At 38.6% G+C, this 8,776-nt stretch overlaps 1 pseudogene; it reads right to left on the reverse strand.

Annotated features, from left to right (window-relative positions):
- Positions 1–4,663: 4,663 nt before the first annotated feature.
- LOC139471964 (uncharacterized) lies at positions 4,664–6,039 on the reverse strand (annotated as a pseudogene).
- Positions 6,040–8,776: the final 2,737 nt, after the last annotated feature.

Below are 8,776 nucleotides of genomic sequence, written 5' to 3' on the forward strand. Positions count from 1 at the left end.
CGTCACAGGAAACGACCGAATGAGATTGTCAGGTGTGGAGGGGAATCCCGCGCTATAGACAGATCAACGGTTACACATTTAAACATGGACTAATAAGTATCAAAATCTGTACAATAGTATGTATGAAATTCCTTTGAAATAGTGAGGAAGCAATTTTGTCAGTTCTTCTATGTTTACATTAGTTGCATAGGTAAAGGAGAATTGTTTTGTTACTGTAAACAGAGTGATAAACTAGGTCACATACCAGCATTGTCCACTGAAGGCAATCAGTTGTGTAAACAAACCTTAGAGGAAGGCAGTGCAGTCCTCTGTATCCACGTGTTAACATAAGCACACAAGCACTTTTTTTTATTGAAGGTAACCTAGGCCCGTCTCTGTAGTTTTGATAGGCTATGTAGTGGATAAACATATAAGCTCTATTTACATCGTGTAGGCTTCATTTCACGTGTAACAATGCGCATATTTGTCTAGTATTTATTTGAATCCCAAACACCCAGCCTCCTTTTCTGGACCTGCTAAGTTGTATCACATTGTGAAAAAGGAGGGGAAATTTGATATCAGTTTGCATCACATAAAGAAGTGGTTGACATCCCAAGGTGCCTATTTGCTTCAGCGACCTTTAAGATACAAGTTCAAGCGGAACAGAGTGGTGGCTTCAGGCCTCAATGCTCGATGGGATATTGACTTGGCTGATGTATCTAATATAGCCTCGGACAATGACGGTGTGAAATACTTACTCATAGCTATAAATGTATTTACACGTTTTCTGTGGGTCGAGTCCCTTAATAATAAAACACCGGATGCGGTCATTAAGGCCTTGAAAAAGATATTTTACCGCGCTACCCTGCCACAAATTATACGATCAGATAAAGGGCGAGAATTTGATAATGAGAAAATGAGGTCTTATTTAAGAAACAAGGGCATCACTTACTATGTCACACAGAATGAAACCAAGGCTTCTTATGCCGAGAGAGTGATACGGACCCTCAAGACCAAGATGTACAGATATTTAACCTACAAACAAACGTATCATTACCTGGACATTTTGCAAGATCTCGTCCGGGATTATAACCACAGTCCTCACAGATCATTGAATGAAAGATCACCCTCAGATATTAATCTGACTAATGAAGCTTTAGTATGGAAGGAACAATACATTGACACTTTGATAAAGCCAGTCAAATCGGAAGCTGAAATCAAACAGAAGTCAATGAAGAAACCCTTTAAATTTAAAGTGGGCGATCAAGTAAGACTCTCTCATTTGAGACATACATTTCAAAGAGACTATCAAGAAAAATGGACTGAGGAAATCTTTATTATCAGAAGAAGGTTCTATCGTGATGGTATGCCTATCTATCTGTTGAAAGATATGGCTGATGATCTAGTTCAAGGAAGTTTCTATGCAAAAACTACAGTGAGTAGACAAGCCCGCAGACACAGTGTGGAGAGTGGAGAATGTTTTGAAGAAAAGGAAGCGAGCTCCCTTAAAAGAGGTGTTTGTGAAATGGATGGGTTATCCCAAAAGGTTTAACAGTTGGATCCCAGCAACTGATCTTCAGAGTATATAAGGGTCTTCCTCTTGTTCCAGTGTCAGTTGCATTTCTATCGTCAAGGAGTCCACATCGTGTCCTGATTGTGGGAGACAGTTCTCTAGAAATGATAATATGCATAGACATAGGAGACAAATGCATTCATATCCTCTTCCTCCTCCTCCGGGAACCTCACCTCCTCCACCTCCTCCCCCCACGTCTTCTCCTCCTCCACCTCCCCCAGCACTAAAAGAACAGTTCTACTTTACCATTCCATCCAATACTGTGGTGGTGGGTCCAAGTGGAAGTGGCAAGACTATGTTTGTGTACAACATTTTACTACAGAATCGCATCCAACCTGTACCCAATAACATTATCTGGTGTTATACGGAGTGGCAGCCTCTGTATCAGATAATCAGTGGACAGTTACCCTATGTGACGTTTGTGAAGGGGATTCCTTACAACCTGCACGAGGATAACTATCTGGATGCTCGGAATAACAACATGATTGTACTGGATGACCTCATGTCAGAGGCTAAAGATGATAAACGCATCTCCCAACTGTTCACCCGAACCTCTCACCATAAGAATGTCATTATTTTCTTACTGTTACAAAATCTGTTTCCCAGAGGTAAGGAGTCACGTGACATTGCTTTGAATTCTCATTACGTGACACTGTTTAATTCCCCTGTGTTTGCCAGGCGCATCTATCCCAACAATACCGGCTGGTTTATGTCTTTGTATAAAGAAGCTGTTAAAAAAAACCTATGACAATCTGACAATCGACTTGCGTCCTACTACCTTGGAATCAGGAAGACTACAACCTAATGTACTTGAAACAGTCAATACCCCACAGCCTACAAAAGAGGAGCAGGCTGTCAATCAGTATCATTTGAAGCCAGACACCAGAAGAGATCACATCTCAGAAGTAGCCGCTCCAGTGGACAGTGAATCAGAGGACGACACTACTGATACAACTATGCCTTCTTGTGATGAGTGTGGTATTGTGTTTGAAAATAATCATGACCTTCAGCATCATGTCAGATCGTGGTGCCCTGAGAATCGAGGGGGAACCCTAAGGAAACGACTTAAAATTCAGACAGCTGATGAGAGCGATGTTAGACAGCCTACAATGACCTCTAAATTCAGTGAAACTGATAAAGAGTGGGAGGCGAAAGGCTTAGAATACATGTGGGAACAAACACTGAAAACGTGCAGGGAAGAAATCTGGAAGAAGCAAGAAGAGTATGAAGATGAAGGGAAGAGTGAGAGATGGATTGAAAAGAAATTGACAAAGTGCTGGAAAACTACTTTTCTTGAAAGATTCGTGACAGCCATTAGATATATAGGCTACTTTGGAAATGGGCCTCTCTTCAAACCTATTCTAGAGAATATGAAACAGTTAGACCCTGACATGGATCGCAATGAAATGGATCATAAAATCACTCGGTTGATGAAACCAGTGGTCAAAGATATCCTCTCTTATGTGGACATGTCACTGGTCGAGATTTAGAAGATAATGAGGATGAGGATATTTGATAATAATTGAACTATTGTACATTAAAACACTATTCTGTAACTATTTGACTGTACATATCATATTGTTATATATATTGTATTTATGTAATAAAAATATGTATATAGAATATACTAGTTCTTTGTTCTTTTTGGGTTTTTTTGCAACCTTTCAGCATTTTATTTGAATTTTACCTGTAGTTTAAACAAAAAGTGTATGTGAGTGAGTGAGTGAGTGAGTATGGTTTTACATCGCTTTTAGCAATGTTCCAGCCATATCACGGCGGAAGACACCAGAAATGGGCTTCACACATTACATTGTATGTCGGGAATTGAACCCAGGTTTTCGGCGTGACGAGCGAACGGTTTAACCACTAGGCTACCCGACCACCCCTGTATGTATGTGAATCAGTCTGTATCATTACTCTGTTACCATGTGGGTCTATTCACATCAATCACACTATTATCAATTGTGTACTGTCTTGTAAATATAACTTTTTGAGTTGAAGTTTCATAAAACAATCACAAACGCAATGGATATATTTAACATATTTATTCAACAATAAGAATTCATAACAACATATAATTATACAATTAACACAATATATATCATTTTCATTCACACATCTGTACAATGGACATATATAAGTGTCAATAAGAATATACATAATCAATAAAGATTGACATTGAACCATTATTAATGTAGCATGAATATTCAAACAATATAAAATCGGTATTTACAATATAACATTGCTGGGTAAATCTAACACTGTTGAGTCATACTACACAAAGGGTAGATATGAAATGGTTTTTCTTAAGAACCAATTTTATAATGACCATGGGCCAGTGTGTGAATTCCATCATTGAGAACATATCTCTTATCATCAAAAGGGGAGAGGCTGATTTTATTGATAGAAGCTGTGTACAGTTGATGATCTCGACTTTGAATTTGTTTCACCTGGTGCCTAAATTGCTTCTCTTTAAAGAGACACTGTTTGTACAAAGCATGTCGAAGTTGTCTATCACGAACAGTTTCAGAAATACCCTTGGCTCTTGCGTGTTGTATTTCATTTGATTTTTCTACTTCTTTTCCATCCTTCACTTCTACTTCCTTTTCCAAAGCAAACATTGAGTACATTTTAGGTCTTAGGCCTACAAACTCCACCATTTTCACCCCAGCAAGTTCATCTTTAAATTTTCCCAGAACTTTAAGCTTTTCATAGATGAGATGTGCTTCATCCAAGCATTCAATAAAATGCGAAATGACAACAGGGCCTCTATAGGTCACTGCAGGTTTTGTACCAGTAGGTTTTGAACAGACCACTTTGTAACAGAACCCGGGAGGCTCATGTTTCTGATAAACAGTCGTGTTTGATGTGTTATTTTCGGTTTGTTTAACTTTCCTGGAGATTGCCTCAAAATCTGCATAAATAACATAGGGGACTTTTAGCTGTTTCTGAACAGATAAAAATTTAATCCATTTGTTGTGTTCACCAGGTAATCTGATTTTCTGGGCATTATGATCTGAACAATAGAAGTCATGATCATCTAACAAATCCTGCCGGATAAAACCATGCAGACAGCGTCTACAATAGAATGTTTTTCCATCATGTTTGGTTCTATCTGCCATAAGACGGCTGAAATTTCGAATGAGACAAAAATGTTAGGAGCAATAGGCCAACAGTGCTATCAAATGGTTGCCTACTGATATGGAGAGGAAACACACCGTCTTTCTCCTCGTAGCCAAATACATTGACAGAAATGTGGTTTTGTTGTTCAAATTTGGAAACTTGAGAGAGAGGTATTGGTATGTCAATACAATTCAGGTCTAGCTCGGATTCATACCCTACATACTTTGTCACTCGATTTGCATTATCTTTATAGGAAACAGGATGTAGGGAAGCAAGAATAGACCAAACAAAGCATTTCTGATCATTATTTTTGACATTTAAGATTGCTGTCTTATTTTGTAAGTACTTTGGCAGTGGAATGTAAGAGCTGGCTGACAGGGGTACATATTCTGCTGTATTTACTTCCAAATGCACTATATGATCTAAAATCCAACCACTTCCCTCGGCCTGAAATTCCTGTGTTGATGTATATAATTTTTGAAACGCCTGAGCTATTTGATCATCAATTTCCGACAAATTATGAGTCCAAAAGTTTGTAGATCTTACGACCGGATCAGCTAAATGACTTTCGTTATTTTGGTCATATTTGACATACTTTAACTTAAGGGTAAGAAACCATTTCATACCTTTCTGATCTTCTAAAAAGTCATGTAATATCTCAATGATATTGGTTCGTTCATCAGCAAAGAATTGCAGAATATCTACATGGTTGACATCAGTGTTGTTGTCCTCAGTGATCCCGCGAGAGCCGACCTTCCCCCAACCTGATTACCTCTCGACAGGTATCTGTCTCATCTGTTACATCTATTGCATTCATCCCCTCGTTGACTGTATAGCCGCTCAGGGACAGGGCGATGGCATGAGATGCACTCACGACCTTTCTTATCACAGCTCTCACAGAAGAGTTTTCCAGGTAAAATACACTTGAAATGACCACACCAATTGCATGTATCGTATCTTGCAGGGGAAGGGAGGTTTTCAGGGGGAGAGGAATACCGAAAACGTTTCTTCGGAGACTGATTATCTTCTCGGGCTGGCCTTTTCCGGTTACATTGATGTCTTTGTAAGCTATCACGTCTGCTAAACATGACCAAACAATTCTCACACTGAAAGTTTTCCTTGGAGTGCACTGTACGCTTATGTCTCATTAAAGTGAAATTATTTTTGGTTACTTGGTTACAAAGATCGCATTTGAGAGAAGTGCTGCGTTGTGCCTGGTCATTGTTGTTAGGAAGTTGTTTGGACATCAGATCGATTCTCTTCAAGTTTACATCGGGATCATTGGTTAAGTTGTTAGCAGTGGCCCAAAACTCAAGGTCATAGAGGGACTTTACATTTTCAAGGAAGTCTTTTTTGGTGTCCATTCTGTTTGTAAAGATATAAAAGAAATGATTCTTATTTCTATAAATATGTTTTTCTTGCTTGTATTTATATTTCATATCTTACACTCAACGGAATACACATGCCACTTCATAGAGTATTATGTATAGTGAATTACTGTAAATACATATGAATGCGTTTGTTATTCAGTTTTTAAATTCAGGATGAAAACTTTATTGTAACTCAAACCATAGCAATTGTGATTGATTTACGGCCTAACGGAGAGGAAAACTGCCTGTGTAAACTATACGACACATTGTATTAACATACTTAAGAGTTCATATCACACACCTGTATGGTTAAATAGCCGAGCCGAGTGTAGAAAGCTTGATATGCTTGAGAGTGTTCTAGACACGTCCTTCTCTGTCAACTGTTTGTTGCAAACTGATGCTTAAATAGAGCGCGCAGCCGTTATCAATAGGTAGACCCTCTCCCCACACACAGTGTTTACTCAGGTGTGACCTATATCCTACCCACACAATGTCAATTGACTGCCGCCAAATGACGCTTATATTCAACCCACAGCCGTTATCAATTAGGTAGACCCTCTCCCTGCTTGTATACACAGTGTCTCGCGTATGTGATAGCTGGTGATACTGATAGAATACATGGTTTAAATATGTGATAATATCTTAATTCTACAGATTCAGTCAAATTGTATAGAATAAAACATGTCATTGTTAGTTTGTATTTCTACATAGCATTAAACTGTTTGGTTATTTCTAACATGAATACTACAATCCCTATGGTATACTGCACTAACTGTATAGGGTTCATTGCTCACACACAACAAATCTAGTCAGGATAGTGTGACCTATTTTCACGCGGGTATTCCCCTCCACACCTGGCAATCTCATTCCGTCGTTTCCTGTGACGTCATCGTGCACCACCAGTGAAGTGATGTGGTTCTGTCAGTTAGTATTCATCAGCTAGAAATTCGCCAAAGGTGATTTTTCCACAAGTTTTGCGTTAGTTGTTGAGATCGTTGTAATGGTACGGAGTTACCTCCACATATCTTACATTCGACATCTGGCGTGAGGTAGATAACTTCCCATTTAATGCTAAAGGTCACAATATTAACAACTTCTTCGTCGGAACGAAATTATTACACCATCATGTGTGTCATACTGATTTTACGAAACTCGATTCAGAAATCATTACATCTTTATAAATCAGTATATTCAGCAATTTATGTTTTTATTTGCTATGCAGTACTATATGTTGTTACAGTCTCGCAAACAAATGAGTGGCTCTGTACACTAAAATCTGTCATGGGAATAAAGTAGAGTTGATAACAGTGTCTTCTACTTTCAGTTCGCGACTTCAGAGTTGTCACTGACCACACAGAGCGAATACGGACCGTGAAGATGTATACCTAGCTAGTCAAGGCCCAATAGTGAGGCCGTTAGACATTCTGCATAACCATTGGTTGCATGAGTTCATTTCTAGTCCATTACTAGTTGTTTGATACCAATTAACTTCATGTACTTCATACTATATTAAACAACATGTTTTTGTGGAGATATATTGAAACTTATTTCATAGTTACATCTGTTGCTTAAATCAGCGTTCTCCTCCGTCTCCTCATTCTCTCCTTGTCATGTCCGCACACTGACACATAAAGATTAGTTCGGATTTTGTTGCAATTTTTAGCATAGATGCATGAAAATGTACATGGACATGTACATGTACACAACCAAATGAAAACTGTGTCAGGGCCATAACTTATATTGAATTTCTAAATCCTTACTTTCATGTAATCTTGAACATCGACACTTTTTAACATTGAGGTGTTAAAAAAAATGTTGTCTCATATTTCGACAAAATCTGTTAAATATGAAAGCAAACTGATGTCTGTGTGAAAGTGACAAAAACTAAAACATTCTTTCTGGAGCATCTGTATGAACATGTTCCTCAGCAGTATTCAATCTAAGGACAAGTAAAGCTGTACAAGAAAGTGTGTCATGCAAACCTGACAACACATGGAAGAGTAAGACTTTGAGCAGAATACTATTAGAATTGAATGTCAAAATGAACCTGTCTGTTTTAAATACTTACTCCATAGCATTAACCTAACGTCTTTTTGCTTATTCCGTAATTCACTACTTGATTTGATGAAGAAAGATCTTCACCGAAGGTGATCAAGAGTTAGCGTGGAACTCTCGTCGTGCAAATAGGAAGGGAGACAAACATGTTCATGCATGGAATAGGCAATTCATAATTAACCGAGGGATTGGCAAGGAACTTTATGAGCTGAAGAACCCCAAGAGGTCCACTGTTCTAAAATCGAAGACAAGCGGATGCAACCTTAAACTGTACAGAGACCGTCTGCAAGATGATATCCAGCCATTCTCAACTTCAAACAGCAGCACCACACAAACATCCTCGAAGGACGACCCAACCAATGATGACAGGGATTAAGTATGTCGTCATAAGCACTGTAGAAACCTCAAGCCAAGAATTTCAGCCAACTGACAAAGAGCGGAGACGATTCCAGAGAAAGAAACTTGGTCTTCCAACATCAAGAAGTGTGACATCACTATTTAGAGCTATATCAAAAGAAGTGACAGGAACTGAAAGATACCACAAGAACATCCTACATCATGTTGTAGATCTCCTACAGGATGATAAGTACAAAAGCCATTTTGAAAACTACCCTGGCCATCAAGACATGAACCTCTACGTGGTTAAAAGTGAAATGCAGAAACAACTATGTTTGGG

This window comes from Haliotis cracherodii, unplaced genomic scaffold (assembly GCF_022045235.1).
Source record: "Haliotis cracherodii isolate W230 unplaced genomic scaffold, xgHalCrac1.p SCAF_23, whole genome shotgun sequence".
Classification (NCBI taxonomy): Eukaryota; Metazoa; Mollusca; class Gastropoda; order Lepetellida; family Haliotidae; genus Haliotis; species Haliotis cracherodii.